We start from the raw sequence: 16,813 nt of genomic DNA, 5'->3' as shown, positions 1-16,813 counted from the left end.
GTTTGAGAGCTAGGAACCTAGAGGGTTGAACTGTAATCTAGAATTATTTGGTTATTTGTAGAGGATGGACTTCTGTCTGGGGCACACCCTGTAATTTGAGTATTTGGGGTGACCCCCAGACTGGACTCCATCCTTTGTCTCTACTGTTTCCATCTGTATATTTATCTGTACAGTCTTCATTCATTATTTTATTCATTATTTCACTATTTATTATTTATTTGATTAAATTTCTATTTTTTTTCTATTTATTGTTATTGTCATTATTTTTATTTCATTGTCATTGTTTATTTTTCATTTATCTCATTTGGTTATGTTTATTTATTTAAATTAATTTGGGGAATCAAATGTATTTTTATGCAAAAACGCAGATAATGCAATTTAGGTATGAATTGTGTCTTTATTTTGTTAAGTGTCTTTTCCATCACTGCTTGAGTCCATCTCTGATTTTATAATTGACTTTCCTTCCTACAATTCCCAGCATGTCCAGCTGGATAATTAGTTATACTCCTATATAGGTGACCTGCTATGTGAAGCCATCATTGTCAGCCACTGAGGAAGGGGTTAGAACCTACTTGTCCACACCCCAAAATGCGTTTGGCCTTTTATTTGGATGTTTTTATCTTATGTTTTTATTTGAGCACCATTCACCCAAAGCTGCAAAGGACTGATTTTTGCCCTTTAACTATGTTCTGGATTGTTATCCATATTTATGCATAGAACTGCGATCTATACTGAAGCTATCATCTACTGGAGCAAGTTCACATTGTACGGCATATTGCATGCATTCTGAGACATCAGTGATCTGGAATACCAGCGCTCGATAACTTCGCAACTTCACCGCTCATACCAGCGCTCTGTGACATCAGCGCTCCACCACATCAGCTGGGGATCGATCAGCTGACCCGTGACCTCAGACTCCAACTCTGCTGAGACTCACTGTTCATGCTCTGTGCTGAGCGTTGGATCGGTGAGACCAGATGTTGTTCGCACTGAGGCTCAATCGGGCAATTTACATCCAGTGAGGGGAGCCACCACAGTGAACCGGATAACATTAGCGGAACTGATGATCGGGATTTACATGCTACGAACGATACAACGTGCTATCAATCAGATCAGCACATGAAGTTGGTGAGCGGTATACTAATCATTACTCTGTGATAGATCGCTTCAGGTTATATTTCATCCAGAACTGGCTATTAAACTGTCTTTGAATATATTTTTCCAGCATTTTTATTATTATATAGGATTTTATACCACTACAGGATTTCATTTTCGGGACATTATTTTTGTGTTTTTCACTTTGCAGGATCATTGTAATATTTGGTATTTGTATATCACAAGGGCCCTGTGACTGTTTATGTGTGATCTATTTTTTATTCATTATTAAATTCTAACTTTTACCTAATATCCATTTTATGTTCATTTTTGGTTGAGGTATTTGAGGACTGGGGCTTTGGTTTTTTCAACATGAAATAGCCAGTTCACAAAAGGATGAAAAAACGCCTCAGCGTTATGGTAATCTCACAACATTTAGCCACAAGACAAGCATGGATCCTTCCTAAGCATGTCCATTACTGTCTGGCAGCTATGTACTAAAATCACCTTATAGTTGATAACCCCTTTAACTTATAGCATGGTGCTAAAAGGTGAACATCCACTTTAAAGGGGTACTACAGCAGAAAGGCATATGTTTTAAGATGCCTAGCCTCTTCCTTATAAAAAAAAATAAAACATACTTACCTTCCATGCTCCCCCGATGCCTGGTCCCCAATGCAATCATCTTCTTGTGCTGTGGGTTAATCCGTCACATTGCTGCTCAGCCAATCACTGGCTGACACCATTGCGGCCAGACATTTGCTGAGCAGCACTATGACGGATCGACCCCTAGCACCAAGAAGATGAACACACCAGGGACGAGAGCAGTAATACCGGGGGAGAGTGGGAGGTAAGTAATGTTTACATTTTTTTATGGCACAGGCAGGGCATCCAAAAAATAAATAAATAATTAAAAAAAAAACTGCTGGTGTCCCCCTTTAATATCCTGACAACATCCTAATTTTGTGGCAGCGAGCAGAAGTTGACTGGGAGTTAAATATGAAATGCCAAAACTAAATACTGTTTTTGTTTGTGGCATATTTTCACCCTTATGTGGCATTTTTTGAAAATCTTAGTAAGCTGTGGTAGTGACCTCTATAGGGTTGAAAAGAAACGCCAGGAATCCTTGAATCACATGATGAAAAAGTGACATGTAATAAGACAAATTCAGATGAAGAAAAAAAATGGCACAAAAACATCTACAGCTAACACACATTACTGTGGGGAAAAACGCCACATAAACTGCATAAAGGATGACAATAAAGGGAGTGTTTTTTTGTGGCAGAACAAAATTTGTATCTGAAGGAAAACCTAAAACACATCAGACACTTGTTATATCTGTATCCTGGGGAAGATGGCAGCTACAAGCATTCCGTGTGATTATGCCCCAGTGCTAACTTGTTTACAAGTTCTTTTATTCTGTTGGGACTATCACTTTAAGAAGACGTGAAATCCCCCTGCTGGTTGTTCGCTCCCCTGTGGTTTATGTTATGCCAGCAGACGCAGCCCTCAATGTCATTTGCAGTTATTATTATGTACCAAGGAGGATATCGCAACTCTCTCTTATCTTTCATGCTAATGCAATTTCACTAATGATTTACAGTGAATGAAACAGACTGTGTAATCAGCCCTTCCATGCCTTCATTATGCATTAACCCGGTGTGCGTAGAAATTCATAGGCCTATATGCTCCTCCATATACATCTGTGATAGCATGCCAGGCTCCTTGCTTACGTCTAATAAGTAAATGATGAATATGTACTTTGGTTTTTAACAGCTATTATGTTGCCTACCAGTATGGATCACTACATAAATGAAAAAGTGCACTTTTGGAATTCATAGAAAGCTGCTTTTTAGCTTCTGAGCAGCCTAATGCAATTCTAAAATTACAGCTTTGGTAGATTATTTTACAGATGTAATCCATTTCATGTATAATTTATTTAGTCTATAAGATATATACTGTGGACTGCGAAAACACCAATTTATACACATTTTTATAGCTTTTGTTTACTAAAAATTCCTAAAGGTTTAGTTGAAGCCGCATCTTAAACTAATCAAACTAGGACCAGGATCACACCACAACTGTGTTTTCCGTGGCACAGAGACACTTACTGACCACTTATTAGGTACACATGTTCAATTGCTTATTAACACAGCTTAATCAGTCAATCACATGGTTGCAATTCCATGCATTTAAGGGGTACTGTGGCCCTAAGACATCTTATCTCCTATCCAAAGGATAGGGAATAAGATACCTGGTCACGCCCCCTCCCATAGGCTTGCATTGATACTCCGGCTCCGTGATCGTGATTCATGAGACCTGGAGCGATGTTCGCTCCGGAGGCTGATGATAGTGGAGTGCTGCATGAAATATTGTGTGGGGTCCCAAGTGGCGGGACCCCTGCGATCAGGCATCTTATCCCCTATCCTTTGCATAGGGGATAAGATGTCTTAGGGCCAGTGTACCTCTTTAAGAATATATTTCAGTAACTGCTGACCTACTGGGATTTGCAACCACAACCATCTCTAGAGTTTACAGTATACAATACAATATCCAATGAACGGCAGTTGTGTGGACGAAAATGCCTTGTTAATGTCAGAGGAGAATTTGCAGACTGGTTTGAGATGAAAGAAAGACAACAGTAACTTGAATAACCACTTGTTACAACCAAGGTATACATAGAATACATCTCTGAACACCCAACGTGTCCAACCTTGAAGCAAATGGGCTACAGCAGCAGAAGACCACACTGGTTGCCACTCCTGTCAGATATGAATAGGAAACAGAGGCTTCAGTTCGCAGAGGATCACTAAAATGAAAGACTGGGGGAAAAAAATCACCAAAATGGAAGACTGGAAGAACATTGATCAGATGAGTCTTCATTTCAGCTGCAACAATCAGATGGCAGGGAAATAATTTAGGCCCCTTAGTACCAGCTGAGCATGGTATAAACAGCCTACCTGAATATTGTTGCTGACCATGTTTATCCCTTTATGACCACAGTCGACCCATCTTCTGTAACTACTCCCAGCAGGTTAATGCACCATATCACATCACATTATCTCAAACTGGTTTCTTGAACATGACAATTGTAACACCGGCTAGTGGCATCTGCTGGCAAACTCTGTGTCTTGGCACTCACCAACGCTGAGCCGCATTCTCTGTTCCACTTCTCCACTGTAGGCCCCGGTCTTACTCCTCTGGACTCACTCCTGCTGCTTCTACCACTGCAGCAGTTCTTGCTCTGCCCTCTAGGAGCCGTGCGCAAGCACTGGCTGTAACTTAATGGGATAGTATGGGCTTCTCTAAAGTTTCTCTCATTAATCCCTGTCATATAGAAGGTTGTTTCACCTATCTCTTGTTGACTAAACAATTGGGTATTTTACAACTAGCAAAGATGTCTGAATTCTGTTTCTGACGTGTGCCTTTTCCCCGATGTTGCCTCTGTCTTCAGTACCTTGCTGAGTCTCCAGTGTATGGTCCGGACTGTCCACCATGCCTATACTTTTATCAAGCCTGCACCATCTGGCTGCATCTGAGCTTCTCAGCTCTGCTGTTCTACAGATTTAGCATTGCATTAACATTATTTTAACTTTGGTAACCTGTACTCTGCTGTGCTGTGCTGCTACCAACTACAGTGTTAACTTGTTCACTGCCTAGATCCCAAGTGCTTTGCTAAGGGGCTTTCTAGCCAGCTGCTACCTAATCAGGACCACTCTTGCAGAAGCTGGTATCTGGAATCTTCCCTGCAGCAGAAGTCCAACTTACGCATCCTGGAGCAGAATTAAGGGTGAAAACCATGGGAAAACTTAGATTTCACTCCCAAGTTTGGAACAAAGTCAAACAAATAGATGGCCTAGCGGATCCACATCCATTGGGGCATTACAACAATGAGCTCACTATACTTCAAAAGCCAACACCGTAACCAGATATTCAGTCTAATAAATCACCTTTGGGATGTGGGGTTGTATAAATTTATCAACATATGCCCAGATTCATCAAACTGCATGAGAGAGAAAATTTTGAGAGGGTGATTTTCCCACAACAACCAATCACAGCTCAGGTTTCCCTTTACCAGAGCTAGTTTGCACAGCTGTGATTGGTTGCTTTGGGAAAACCACTCTATTTTTTTCTCTCACACAGTTTGATAAATCTGGGCCATAGAGCCTATATAAATTTCTGTCTTCATCAAAAATTATATATACAATGTGTAATGTCCCAGTACAGGTATATGGTCCTGTACTGCCTGTAGGCCCTGTCAGGTTGAATCCCTCAGTGACCTGGGGGCTTCCCTGCACGGTCTCCTCTTGTTTTTTCCCTGTTGTTTTATATGGTGTGTATATCCCTTTAATGCATAGACAGGATCTCTATGTATAGATAGTATACAGGACCTGTGGGAGGTCTCAGGGACCTGTGAGTAAGCCTGTCACATGTTATGTTATGTAGTCACATGGTTTGTTGTCACATGTACTCCCAGAGAGCACCAGTTTAACCTATGACCCACAGCTTGACCAATTGGCTTTAGTCCAGCCCCCCACTATATAAAGGGGCAGCCATTGCAATTAGCCCTCTTCCCTCAGACTCTTCTGAGAGTAACATCTAAGTCTTTGCTGAGGCAGCAACCCCCAGAGAACTCAGGGCAAGTGATCAGCATCTGCAGGCCACAAAAGCTTCAGTCTCTCCAGTAAGTCTCAAGTCTATGTCTGCTGTCACTACAAATAGTCAAGTCCTGCACATAGTCAAGTCAAGTCTAATTACAAGTATTGGTCCAGCAAGCTGCGAGGTCCTCTGGGTCCTGGCCACCTCTCTGGGAAATCTGGCCTTAGCTGTGAAGATATTTACACCTGTCTTCTACTCAGTAAAGCCTCCGTTTGACCATAACTGGTTGTGGATGCTTTGTTCACTACTAGCCCCTGGGATAGCGGAGAATCTGCGTGTGTGGTGTTCCGGAACCCGAAAACCACACTGGCGTCACAAACTCATAGGGGTTAATACCATCCAACCCCGGTGGTTAATAACATCAGATCCCACCACTCATACCGCCACACCCGTGTTCCCGCCATTCACCCGGTGGTGCACTACATTCTATTATGGCGTCACAAACAGGATACAGGTGTGTGCCGTAATCACCACCCAATCAAGTCAGGCCACCCATCAACAGTCCTTCCCCCAAGTCTGAACTTTGTCTAATACCAAGTCTCATGTCTTTACAAAAAGTGTGTGCCAGCAAAGTGTACAGGACTGTGATATGGAAGTTTGTTTTTATTGTGGCGTGCATTAAAGTAGTGGGGGAGGTGAAGGAAAGACTGTTAATTACCATTGCTAAGTGTGTATAGTCCGTACCTGAAGGGGTTAAAGGGGTACTCCGGCACTACGACATCTTATCCCCTATCCAGGACACAGCAGGAGGGTCTCTTACCTGCCTCTGTCACATCCGATCGGCGACTGATTGCTTCAAGCCTGAAATCCAGGTTTGAGCAATCGACCGCCAATAACAATGATCTTTGCCGTGTCAATGCAGGGCAATGATCTGTGTATGAGATCGGTATGTGCAGTGTAATAGCCACCAGGTGGGGCTGTAACACTACCAAAAGAAAGTGTAAAAAAAAAGATCCCTAACAAAAGTAAGAATCACCCCCCTTTTCGCATTTAAGAAAAAAACTGTGTAAATAAAAATAAACATATGTGGTATCGCCGCGTGCGGAAATGTCCAAAATCAGTGTATTTTTGTTCACTGTCTATATCATGAAAAAATTAATAAAAAGTGATCAAAAAGTCCAATCAATACAAAAATGCTAACAATGAAAACTTCAGATCGTGGCTCAAAAAATGAACCCCCATACCGGCCTGTTCGCGGAAAAATAAAAAAGTTATAGGGGTCAGAAGATGACAATTTAAAACATATAAATTTTCCTGCATGTAGTTATGATTTTTTTCATAAGTAATAAAAATGAAACCTATATAAGTAGGGTATCATTTTAACCATATGGACCTACAGAATAAAGATAAGATGTCATTTGTACCAAAAAATGCACTGCGTAGAAACGGAAGCCCCCAAAAGTTACAAGATGGCATTTTTTCTTCAATTTTGTCGCACAATTAATTTTTTCCCATTTAGCAGTGGATTTTTTTGGTAAAATGACTAATGTCACTGCAAAGTAGAATTGGTGGCGCAAACAATAAGCCATAATATGGAATTTTAGGTGCAAAATTTAAAGTGTTATGATTTTTAGAAGGTGATGGGGAAAAAATGAAAATGCAAAGACGGAAAAACTCAACGAATAGAAATTTGCTAAGCCCGGATTTAAAATATCAGGTCAGTGACTTTACAGCCTAACACAGAGACAATCCTATGGTGCCGTGCACGTCCTGGAGTGAGAAACCAAGACCATCATGCCTTTACTATACATATACAGACGGAGAATCATCCATTAGTTCGAGCCGCGAGATGCTTAGTCATGGTTATCAACAGGAGAGTTCCAGTTCGTCTAGTCAATTTGTCCAGTGTGGCCACAGTCTTACCAAAGTACACGCCAGTAGCCCAATTGTATCTTCTGGAACCAAGTGATGTTTTGTGCGAACGCAAAGTGGCTTGGCAACGAGCAGCTCAAGTAGCCTTAAGTTCTACAGGACGTCCCCCTGAGCCCTGGTGGACGCAACTGCAGGTGGGAGATTAAACCACCCCGCGAGATCAAGTTAACAGAGTCATGATTCAGCATCGGATTTTAACCGGTGACAAGCCACCTATCAAGGAGAGGCACCGTCTGGTCGCACCAGGCATGTACCAAACTGTTAAGAAGATGTTAGTCGAAATTATGGACGCAGACGTCATTCAAGAATGTCAGAGCCCCTGGGCAGCACCCATGGTACTAGTCAAAAAGAAGGATGGGACCATCCGTTTCTGTGTCGACTATAGGAAACTGAATGATATCACCCATAAGAACGCTTATTCTCTTCCAAGGATCGAGGAATCACTCACCGCCCATGGGTCGGCCGCATACTTCTCCACCTTGGACTTAACCAGTGGGTATTGGCAAGTGCCTATGGCTGTGGAATACCGAAAGAAGACAGCCTTTGTTACCCCCAAGGGATTGTTCGAGTTCAAGAGTATGCCGTTCAGATTATGCAATGCCCCTGCTACCTTCCAATGGCTTATGGAGCAATGCTTGGGCCATTTAAACTTCCAGAGTGTCCTGCTGTACCTCAATGACATCATTGTATACTTTAAGTCCTACCAGGAGCACCTTAGTCACCTGTCAGATGTCTTCCAAGTATTGATTAAACATGGACTAAAGATCGAGCCATCCAAGTGCCATCTGCTTAAACTTCAGGTACACTACCTAGGTCGTGTTGTTAGTGCTGAGGGAATCCAGCCAAATCCTGACATGGTGGAAATTGTCAAGAACTGGCCTACCCCACGCAAGGTGAAGGATGAACGGAGCTTCCTGGGATTTGCTGGCTATTGCCGCTGCTTCATTCCGCACTTCGCTCAGATTGCAGAACCCCTCACAGCTCTCTTGCGGGGCACAGCAAAAGAGAACTACAGTGGGAAGCTACCTGTTGATTGGACCAATGAGCAAGAAACAGCATTCCAAGCCCTAAAACACCTGTTGACAGAACCACCCATCCTGGCGTATCCAGACTACACTCAGCCGTTCCGGCTATGCACGGATGCCAGCTTCGAAGGATTACTGGCGGTCCTATCCCAAGTCCAAGGAGGAAAAGAGCTGGTGATAGCCTATGCCAGTCGCAATCTGCGAGGAGCCAAGAAGAATGATGACAATTACTTCAAGTTGGAACTCCTAGCTCTCATATGGGCTGTGACTGAGAAGTTTAAAGATTATTTGGCTTCCACACCGTCCACTGCCTATACGGATAATAATCCACTGGCCCACCTGAACACTGCCAAACTGGGTGCCATTGAACAGCGATGGGCCTCGACGCTAGCCAATTATGATTTCACCATCAGGTACAGAAGTGGCTAGTCAAATGTTAACACCGATGTACTGTCTCGGATGACCCCCGGCGAAGAACCACCTGTCGTAGACGACTGGGATGACGTGGAGATGCCCCCATTCTACGAGAGATTCGTGAATCAGAATGCAGTGACCATCCTTAAAGGGGGCGAATCTAGGTCCAAGAAGGTCCAGGAAGACTTATATAACTGGAGGACTCTGCAAGATGAAAGTCGAGTCATGGGGGATCTGTTGGACTACCTTCTAATGAAAAAGGTGCCCACCCATCTACACCGGGCTCAGAGTGACTACGAATTGAAGAGTCTGTGGCGACAAAGGAAACGGATATTTGTGCACAAAGGACTATTGTACCAAAACTCTTTGGATCCGGTGTTGGGTGAAAGACTTCATCAGATCCTGGTTCCCCGAAGGGACGCGGCGATGGTCCTCAATGCCTACCATGATCAATCGGGACACTTTGAGGTCCACAAGACCAAAGCTACTGTCAGACGACAGTTCTACTGGATTGGGATGCGAAGTGATATTGAAAAATGGTGCAGTGAGTGTGCAGTCTGCAACGTCATCAAGAACAGTCGCAAGGATGCTAGAGCACCCCTCCATTCCATCCAGAGTGAAATGCCTAATCAGCTGGTTGCCTTAGACCATCTCAAGTTGTCTCCTACCCTTTCCGGGTATTCTTATGCTCTCACCATGGTGGATCACTACTCCAAGTGGGTTGTAGTCGTACCAGTCAAAGATCTTCTTGCAGCCATTTGGTACAAATTCTCAGATGTCTAGAGTCTGTCCTCACCGAAGGAGGAACGGCCTTTGAGGCCCAACACTTCCAAGAATGATGTCAATTTCATGCCTGCAAAAAGCTCAGGACAACTGCTTATCACCCTCTAGGTAATGTGCTCTGTGAAAGAATCAACCAAGTTTTCATTCACATGCTGCGGGCAGCGTCTGTGTCCAGACATGAAGAATGGACCCAGTTGTTACCAGAACTGTCGGAGATCTATAATAATACCGTACACTGTTCCACCGGGTACAGTCCATTCTATTTGATGATGGGTCGACATGGTCAGCTACCTAAAGATAGGACGTTTGGACTCCAAGCACCTTTCAATAATTCTCTTCAAGCTTCCATGGAGTGGATCTCAGATCACCAGAAAAGGATCCAGGAAGCAAAGGAAATTGTCAACATAAAGATGGGTGAGGCTCAACAGAGGCAGCAGCAAGATTACAACCATCATGCCTCTGCCAAACCTCTCCAGATAGGTGACAAGGTTTGGTTGAAGAAATTCCCGAGAACCCACAAACTGGACTCCATCTGGGAAACAGAGCCCTATATGGTGACAGCAGTACCCTATCCCAATGCAGATGTATACGCAATCCAGAAGTCAGGGTACAAGCCTCAAGTTGTCCACTGCAACCGAGTCAAGTTGTGTCACAAGGAAGATTTGCCAGTGCTACCGCAGCCTCCTTCATTTTCAGTCAAAGCTGTGAGAGAGTATGTGCCCGGAGGAAAAATTTAACCGTCCATGGATGATCCCATGTTCCCTCCGGACCAAGCTGCAGTCTTTGGGTTCATACCAGCCTGTGGGTCTGCGCAACCAACATTAGTCACTACGCCAGCTCAAGTTCTGTAACCATTGGCACAGGAGTATACTCCAATCACCTGCCTCACCCATGTCGGAACCCTCAATTTTAAGTGTCAGTCCGATCAGTCAAGTATCATCACCTATTCCAGTTATTGAAAGGGAAGAACCTGTCACTTGCCCAGCTGAGTCAAGAGCTCCTGAAGAGATTGCTGTTCCTGAGTCTCAAGAAATGGTGCTGCGTAGGTCCCAATGGTACCACAAGGGCAGATACCCGCTAGATACAAAGATTAAAGTACACTATTATATACACCAAATAGTATAGTATACACAAGTCAAGTATACTTCAGTCAAATAATGTAGTACTGTATCACTCACATTTCACAGACTACTCAAAGTAATATGTCAAGCGTATGTAATGTCATATGTCATCCTGTTCATGCACAGGATACTTTCCTGGCCAGTAAGTATTCCTGAAACTAACCTAAAGCACGTAGTCAGTACAAGGTAACATGAATGTCAAAGTGTTATCGGTATTCATTGTCTAGCATAAAAATGTCTAGAGTAAACTAAACATAATGTTCTGGGGAGATGTGTTTTATGCCAAGGGACCCCAGTAACAGTTGTGAAAAAACGCCACCAACAACTTGATTACTTTATAAATTGCTTTAGTGAAAAAATGTTTAAAACATTCACAGTATGAAAAATAGAGTCTTTACAACAAAGTAGAAATCACAGAATTTCAGATCACCCAAAGTGCACCTTCTTCGGACGCGCTCGACACTCTCCAGGCTGTAGGTAGTTTTCAGCCCATGTCCGGGCTTCCTTCAGACTATGTGTCCGAAGAAGGTGCACTTTGGGTGATCTGAAATTCTGTAATTTCTACTTTGTTGCAAAGACTCTATTTTTCATACTGTGAATGTTTTAAAAAAAATTTCACTAAAGCAATTTATAAAGTAATCAAGTTGTTGGTGGCGTTTTTTCATAACTGTTAATTGGATTCTCAGTGAGTTTGAGCCCTCACTATCTAAAAACAAAAGACACCCGCCCAAGTGTGAAGAGGTGACCAGGGCTGCCATCAGGAATTTTTGGGCCCTTTACACAGCTAAAGACCTGGGCTCCCCCGCGCGGTTGCCCGCCCCGACTCCACCCATAGGCCCCTGACTCCGCCCCTAGACCTCTCCTACGACCCACACCCAATTTTTTTTTTATTTCTTCTTAGTACTACAAAGAAAGGCCGATAGGGCCGATGCCCAGCATTAACCCTTTAGACGCCACCATCAAAGTTGATCGCAGCGTCTAAAATGAAAGTATCCCGGCAGCTCAGGCGATCTACTGCTCCCTGCCTGCGCAGCAGGCTAGAGTAGCAGAGTGCCGGTTACACTGATCAATGCTATGCAATGGCATAGCACTGATCAGTGTATGCAATCAGAAGATTGCATGCTTTAGCCCCCTATGGAGGCAAAAAATAATAAAAAAATAAAAAGTGTAAACATTTTTTTTTTTATAAAAGTTCATACTCCGGTGGAAAACTTTTTTTTTTAAATCAACTGGTGCCAGAAAGTTAAAAAGATTTGTAAATTACTTCTATAAAAAAAAATCTTAATCCTTCCAGTACTTATTAGCTGCTGAATACTACAGAGGAAATTATTTTCTTTTTGGAACACAGAGCTCTCTGCTGACATCACGAGCACAGTGCTCTCTGCTGACATCTCTGTCCATTTTAGGAACTGTCCAGAGCAGCATATATTTGCTATGGGGATTTTCTCCTACTCTGGACAGTTTTTAGAATGGACAGAGATGTCAGCAGAGAGCTGTACTGCTCTGTGTTCCAAAAAGAAAATACTTTCCCCTGTAGTATTCAGCAGCTAATAAGTACTGGAAGGATTAAAAAATTTTAATAGAAGTAATATACAAACCAGTTGATTTAAAAAAAAAACTAAAAAAAAAGTTTTCCACCGGAGTACCCCTTTAACCCCTTCCATATTAAAAGTTAAAATCACCCCCCTTTTCCCATTTTTTCACCCCACAAATAATTTGTTTTTGTTTCACCGCAGGTTATATTATAAAATAAGTGATGTCATTGCAAAGTACAATTGGTGACGCAAAAAAACAAGCCCTTATATGTGTCTGTAGGTGCAAAATTGAAAGTGTTATGATTTTTAGAAGGGGAGGAGGAAAAAGCAAAAATGCAAAAACGAAAATTTGCTGAGTCCTTAAGGTGAAAATAGGCTGAGTCCCTAAGGGGTTAAAGGGGTACTCCGGTGAAAACCTTTTTTCTTTTAAATCAACTGGTGGCAGAAAGTTAAACATATTTGTAAATTACTTCTATTAAAAAATCTTAATCCTTCCAGTACTTATTAGCTGCTGAATGCTCCAGAGGAAATTCCTTTCTTTTTGGAACACTGATGACATCACGAGCACAGTGCTCTCTACTACATCTCTGTCCATTTTAGCAACCATGCATAGCAGATACATGCTAAGGGCAGCATGGTGGCTCAGTGGTTAGCACTGCTGCCTTGCAGTGCTTGGGACTTGGGTTCAAATTCCACTAAGGACAACAATAAATAAAGCGTTATTATTATAATAACGTCAGCAGAGAGAACTGTGCTCGTGATGTCATCAGAGAGCATTCCAAAAAGAAAAGAATTTCCTCTGTAGTATTCAGCAGCTAATAAGTACAGGAAGGATTAAGATTTTTTAATAGAAGTAATTTACAAATATGTTTAACTTTCTGCCACCAGTTGATTTAAAAGAAAAAAGGTTTTCACCGGAGTACCCCTTTAAAGGAGTAGTCCTGTGCTGAAAAACTTATAACCTATCCTTAGGATAGGGGATAAGTTTCAGATCGTGGGGGGGTCCGACCGCTGGGGCCCCCCGCAATCTCCTGTATGGGGCCCCCGGCAGCCTGTGGGAAGGTAGTGTGTTGACCACCGCACGAAGTGGCAGCCGACACGCCCTCTCAATACAACTCTATGGCAGAGCCGAAGATTGCAGAAAGCAGCGCTCCGGCTCTGCCACAGAGTTGTATTGAGGGTGTGTGTCAGCCGCCGCTTCGTGCAGTGGTCAACAGCTGCCGGGGTCCCGTACAGGAGATCGCGGGGGGCCCCAGCGGTCGGACCCCCCATGATCTGAAACTTATCCCCTATCCTAAGGAAAGGGGATAAGTTTTTTTTTAGCACTGGACTACTCCTTTAAGGGGTTATGCAATAACAGCTATATAGAGGGGTTTAAGGGTATGTGTTTCATATAGTTGGGGTAGGCCCCTTTGTTAGTAGTTTTACTCCCACATTAACTCCCAACTATTAAAGGAGTTGTCTGGTAAAAAATAACTCATCCCCTATCCCAGGATAGGGGATAAGTTATAGATTGTGGGGGATCCAAGCACTGGGGCCCCCCGCTATCTCCTGCATGGGGTGCCGGAAGTTGGCTCGAAGGGGGGCATGCCGTACCCCGCACGTAGTGCCATCCGACATGCCCCTCTATGTACCCCATAAAGATACATGGAGGGGGGGGTGTCGGCAGCGGCTTCATGCGGGGTACAAACATCAGCTTCCGGCAAACTGCTGGGGCCCCCGTGCAGGAGATCGTGGGGGGCCTAGAGCTTGGACCTCCCAGGATCTATAATGTTATTTTTCACCAGACTACTCCTTTAACAGAGGGGCCTACCCAAACTAAATGGAAGCAAGCAGCAACTATGAACAGAGAGGCCTACCCAAACTATATAGGGGGCTCCATATAATTTGGGTAGGCCCCTCTGTTAATAGTTGTGGTAGGCCCCTCTCAGAGAGGCCTGCAACTATATTGGGGGAAAACTATTAGCAAAGAGGGACCTACAACAACTATATGGGCCATGGCACAACTTCCACTATATAGTTGTTGTAGGCCCCTTTTTGCTGCAAATGGTTGCCCCCCATTAGTTTATGCCTGAATGCCTCCGAGTCCTCATCAAATCTTTTGCCCGGCACTGGCAGCAGGCCCCAGCTCAGCTCAGCTGCCAGTGCCACCTGCTGCGCTATGCAATTGCTCGCCTCCAAGCCCCCCCAGCCTCAAATGATCATATATTTTGATTTTTATATACATTTATTAGGACTGCCACCCCACTACTCACCTATTCACCATCCTTACTGCCAGCGGAGCGGAGCTGCAGGTGGCGCAACTGACTTTCTCAGCAGGCAGCAAAGAGGCTCTCCTCTGCTCAGCCTCCGCCACAGGGCTACTGTGAGGCGGCAGCTGTATCAATGCTCAGGCAGCGCAACGGCCATGCGGGTGTAAGTAGTACCTCCCGCGGACCACTGCAAACTTAAAGAGACTGGCCCATGTGCAGAAGCAGCATTGTCGCGGCAGCGCCAGTGTATGTGACCCAAGATAACTGTAAGTTATTAGTCAGGAGTGGGTGGCGGGCCCACTCACTGACTAAAAAATAAATAAATAAAAAAGGTCCAGGGATGGCCGGGCCCCCCTGAAGCTCCGGGCCCCATACAAGTGTATGGGTTGTACCCCCCTGATGGCGGCCCTGCAGGTGACATATATAATATATTTAAGGGACCCCAGTAACCAAGGCATTGGGCAGAGAGCCTCTGGCAACCCAATCTCCAATTATAAGTCTAAAGTCATAAGTCTAGTCATGTATGCAATGTCTAGTAAATTATATCTAGTATATAGTCTAGTTGTGTACAGTATATCACATGCATAGTGTAGTGTCATGTTATGTTTAGTAAAGTTATTCAAGTCAGTAATGCATAGTCCAGTTATAAAATGTATAGTCCAGTTATAAAATGCATAGTAAAGGTCCTTACAAGTCAAGTAAATGTATATGTATAAGTTATATATAGCCACAAATCCTGTTCACAATCCTGTTCAACTACAAGTCAGAGCGTGTATGGACTATTATACAAAGAGCATAAAAGAAAAGTTAGCCACCTATTGACACCTGGGTATGTGTTTGTGCGTTTTTCGTGAGGGCTCTGCAGATAAAGAATAGAACACAACACAAAATTCTTTGCTTTTTCTTAACTTGCTTTTAGTGAATCATTATTAAATCCACAGATTGTACAAAAACCTACAGGTTGTCCAAAAAATAACATATCAAAAATATATCACCCAAGGTGCACCGTCTCGGACACGCTAGACACTCTTCTTATAGCTGAAATTTTTCAGCCCATGTCAAGGCTTCTTCCGGCCAAAGATGCTTCCTCTCACGAAGGAGAACAGAGTGGAGCTTGCATGGACACTGACGACGTTTCAGAGGACACGCCTCCTTTTTCAAGTATCCCTATCATGCTCCCATCACCACATTCAATAGGAAAAATTATCTCGTGAGATCTCATTTCTAGGAACGAGAATGACATTATTAAAATCCTAAGATAGTTAAAAGTAGAACAAAAGATTCTACAAATATAATCACGGAACAGTATAAAAGATGTTATCTCACAAATATACTCTAAAGTTACAAGATTCATTAAGACCATTTAGAATTTGAGAATTCAGCATTTGGATCCAATAGACCTCACATTGTAGTAATCTCCTTTTAACTTTGTACTCAGTAGATCCCTTCACTTCTTTTATGACCATCCAACGTAGTTCACATACTTTATGTTTCTGTTCAACAAAATGTCTGGAAACTCCCGTCTCACCATACTTGTTCATTTCTTCAAGTATCTCTGTTTTTTCTAAGGTTTTAGCGAGTGCATTCCAGATTACACAACGGTGTTCATTAATCCGGAATTTCACACACCGCATCGTTTGACCTACATAGATCCTGCCACAAGGGCATTTTAGTAAATACACTACCTGTTTTGTCTCACAACTGTACCAACCCCTAATGGTCACTTCTTATAATGCTGGAACAATTAGAACAAGAAAGACAAGCATATGTGCCCTTATTTTTAGATCTCAGAAACATTTGCTTAGATTTTTTCTTTAATGAATATCCGCTCTCACTAGCTAATGATTCACCTTTCTTGTATGTGAAGCGAGAAATTTTGCCAAACATCTTGCCAAACTTTGGGTCCGCTTTAAGCTCTGACAGATTTAATGAAAGACGACAGGGTAGTGATACAGAAAGCAGATAAAGGAGGGGCTACAGTCCTATGGGACAAACAAATTTATTTATCTGAGGCAGAAAAACAACTGAAAGATGAGAAAGTATATAGAAAGTTAAAA

Source organism: Hyla sarda, chromosome 8, assembly GCF_029499605.1.
Source record: "Hyla sarda isolate aHylSar1 chromosome 8, aHylSar1.hap1, whole genome shotgun sequence".
In the NCBI taxonomy this organism is placed as follows: domain Eukaryota; kingdom Metazoa; phylum Chordata; class Amphibia; order Anura; family Hylidae; genus Hyla; species Hyla sarda.
This window is presented reverse-complemented; position numbering follows the sequence as displayed.